This window comes from Piliocolobus tephrosceles, chromosome 8 (assembly GCF_002776525.5).
Source record: "Piliocolobus tephrosceles isolate RC106 chromosome 8, ASM277652v3, whole genome shotgun sequence".
Taxonomy (NCBI): domain Eukaryota; kingdom Metazoa; phylum Chordata; class Mammalia; order Primates; family Cercopithecidae; genus Piliocolobus; species Piliocolobus tephrosceles.
The window spans coordinates 3,343,053-3,346,776 of NC_045441.1; the positions used below are offsets into that span (position 1 = coordinate 3,343,053).

At 61.1% G+C, this 3,724-nt stretch overlaps 1 pseudogene; it reads right to left on the bottom strand.

The window, feature by feature from the left end:
- Positions 1-259: 259 nt before the first annotated feature.
- LOC111523723 lies at positions 260-2,762 on the bottom strand (annotated as a pseudogene).
- Positions 2,763-3,724: the final 962 nt, after the last annotated feature.

Consider the following 3,724-nt stretch of genomic DNA (forward strand, 5'->3'; position numbering starts at 1 on the left):
GACTGGATGTCCACCGTCGGCTGCCCTGGTTCTCAGGCCTCCGGACCTGAGCTGAGCTCGAATCATACCTCAGGCTTCCCTGGGTTTCCAGCTTGCAACACAGATGGTGGGACTTCTCAGCCCCCAGAGTCACATAAACCAGATTCCTCATCCTAAATCTCTGTGCATCGCTTCTGTTTCTCTGGAGAGCCCCCACTAACACGTTCTCCCACTGTCCCCCGCAATTCCTGAGATTCCTTCCCAAAGACAGCACGTGTTCTCAACTGCATCCTTCAGGGTCTCCTCCTGGGGGCCCTGGTCCAAGACAGCTGGGATTGACTAGCCCCAGGGCTTCTGAACAGCCACTACCCGGCTTTCACTGGGAGGGCCGGGGCTCGGGTAGCAGGGTAGGAGCGAACAGCTTAAGAGGGGAGACCTCGGGGACACCTGGAACAGCAGTTCTACAACGGGGCAGCTGTGTGGCCTGGGAGAAGTTGCTGAGCCTCTCTGAGCCTCCATTTCCTCACCTTTGAAAAGGGGCAATGGTGCCCTCCCCATGGGGTGGCTGTGAGGTGTGGATGTGGGTAGATGCTGGGTTTGGCTGAGGAATCACTGCCAGGGCTGTCCTCTCATGCTGGTTCTTTCCTCGGTGTTCATCGCTGCCCTGCCCCGATGGACTGTGTGACCCAGAAGGCTTCGCTTTCCCTCTCTGTGCTTCAGATTCCTCCACTGTTCTGCAAAGGGATTGACCTAGATGGCCAAGGCCCCTCGGACTCCCAGAAAACAGTGTTTGCTCACGAGACACGGCCCTGGGGACGCCGCTACTCTGGACTTGTCGGATGGTTTCTCTCCTGGAAGGGCTAGAAGGAGAAGAAGCCTGCGGGAAGGAGGAATGTGGGTGGCGTCTTTGCCCCGGGCCCCTCCTCGCCTTGCCCTGTCTGGGCTCTGACATTGAAGATGGCAAGAGAATCCAAGCCTTCCCTGTGTCCCTCATCTCTGCACTTCCAGCCCTCTCGGCAGCCTCCGGGGCACCTGGGCTACTCCTCGGGGGACACTTGCCATCCCTCCCACATTTTATCATGGCCTTGGCTGCTACAGCCTCCAGCCTGGGCCCTCTTCACCACCCCAGAACTCCCCGAGTCTCCACAGCCCATCCTGCCCCTCCACCACCGGAGCAGGCAGGGACCGGCGGGTGGCCCGAGGACACGGGCACAGGGGCCAGCCTCCCCCGCTCCAGATGCCGCCCCGGGCTGGGAGGACAGGGGACCAGGAAAAGGACGTCCGCCAGGGCGTCTGATCCCAGGGCAGGAAAGGGGCAGGCTGCCAAGTCGCACGGATACCAGGCAGCATCCACGTGCAATCCATCATCTGCCACTGCCTGAGAAGGATCTCGGCTCCGTGCAGGAGGTCTGCCCGCCCGGCCAACCCGGCTGCCCGCTCTGCGACCTCAGCATCCTTCTGCTCCGGTCAGCAGGCAGGGTGGGGGCTGGAGCTACAAAGCCCAGCCTGGGAGGCTGCAGGAGGGCAAGGTGCTGTTCCCCATGAGTGGATGGGAACACTGAGGCGGGGGTAGGGAAACACCTTTAAGTCCCCCGAGGGAGGGGACGGGTCCTGGGAAGCAGGTCCTTCAGCCTCGGTTAGGATGGGTCACGTGACAGAACAGCCCGGTGTCAACACCAGAGCCAAGCAAGGCTGGACTCGCAGCACAGTGCTCAGATATCCCCTACATCCAGGAACAAGAGCCACTGCACCCAGGGCTCCAGCCTCCCAAGACTGCCTCAGCCTGGAGCTGGTGGGCGGGGGCGGATCCGGCGGGATCCACCCTAATGAAGCCATCTCGCCGCCATGATAAAGACCTCATGTACCTCCAATGACACTTAGCAAATCCGGGCACAAATAAATAACCCAAGTCCAATTGAATTAACCTTCAGCTGATCAGCACAGCTAAACAAATTACCCCGAGGCCCGAACGAGATTAAAAGACCGGGCGCAGACTGTGATCGTTCGGCGAGAGGGTTCATTGGGTTTAACGAGTTTAAACCAAATCCCCCGGTGTTCTTTTCTGTGGTTTCAGGCCACTCTGCTCCCAGAGTGCGGCCTTTCTGGGGGCCACAGCCCTCCTCGGGGGGCAGCAGGAGAAAGCCAGGCACCTGCCGGGGAAGGCGAGGCCAAGGGAGTGGCAGTAGAGGAGGGAGACCCCCTGCCTGTGCCGGGGAGGAGAACGGGAGGCCACGGCCGGCGGTGTCCCCAGGGGAGCAGCCAAAGCTCGTTTCCAAAGAGACATGCGGGTGCCGGAGTTGGAGATCTCGTCCTCCCAGCTGACCCCTCGACATCCGACGGCACCCCCTTCACGCCCAGCTGCGTTTAGACCCGGGCTGACTCCCAGGAGGAACCTGCTTTGTAAGGTCTAATCCCAGAGTCACGCTTCACCCACCCGGACCCCAGGCTCTGCCCCAGCCCAGGCACAGGGTAGGAGCTGGAAGCTCGCTGTGGTTGGACAGAGATGCTCCCTGGGTGGGAGACCGCAGTCATGCAACGCCATAACGACAGATCGAACCACCACCCTGCCAGCTGCTTGCGACATGTGGGTTAACATCACTTTTAGGAGAACAGAGACCACTCCGGGGGGGTTCATTTGCCCCCACCCTCAGGGCTGCTGGCCTTTCTGCCTTCAGCTGGCAAAAGGAGCCTGCCCTCAGCTGGGATGCGGCAGCCAGGGAAGGTGGGCTCTGGAAGGAAGCAAAGATGACGCAGTACCTGAGGAACCATTGCCCAGAGCACATGGCCCTCTTCCTGCCCCGGGTGGAGCACTCCGACAGGCCGGAGAGGCCGCCCGCCCCAGGGCAGCTCCCAAGGGAGAGACCCAGCTGTAAACACACGAGAGCTGTCCACCCAGGCCGTGGTGGACCCGCTGAGACTTGGCTCTGGAACTTACCCAGAGAGAGAGAACTCTGCAAACAGTGCTCCTCAATCATCTCTTCTAGAGGCAAAGGAGGTGTGGCCTCCCCAGGCGGGGGTGCAGGAAGCTGTGTCAGCCTGGACTTCTCCCCTCGGGGCATTTGCTTGTAGCCTAGGAGATTCAAGGGAACCTTAACCTCCTGGAATTCAAAACGCCCTGTTGTGTGCATCGGCCGGAGAGCTGGGGGGCGGCAAGGGCTTCCTAGATGATGCCCGAGAGCTGAGGGCAGGGAGGGTTTCCTAGGAGGTCTGACGGTGCCCAAGACCTGCTTTCCTAGCAGGTCTGACTTGCGTGGTGGTGAGATCCGCGTGGAATTCCGGCGCCCTGGGTCAGCACGGAGGTCAGGGCGGTTCTGCTCACAGCTGGAGCCATGCAGGTGCCGTGGAGCTGGAGTCACTCTGGCATAGGCTGGGGTCCCAGTGCCACAGCTGAATTTCCAGGTGCTGCTCTGTGGGTCTTTAGGAAGTCATGCGCGGTGGCACGCACAGTGGTGCTGGGAGGCATGCCTGTGCCCTCGTGTTGGGGTTCACCATTAGGTGGTGTCGGTAGGAGCCACCTGAGAACAGGGTGGGGACGGGAGAGGGTCCGTTGAAGTGCCAGCCGATGATGGCTGCATTTGACAAGAGACAGCGGAGATTCCACGAGCCATTAACTGCCCGGGGAGCTCATCAGCGTGCTGGGGGCGTGCAGGGCAGGACGACGGGTGCAGGAGGTGCGATGGCCACCAGCTGAAGCTGATATGGCGAGGCCAGCGGCAGGAGAGCAGCACAACCCAAATCATCCAGG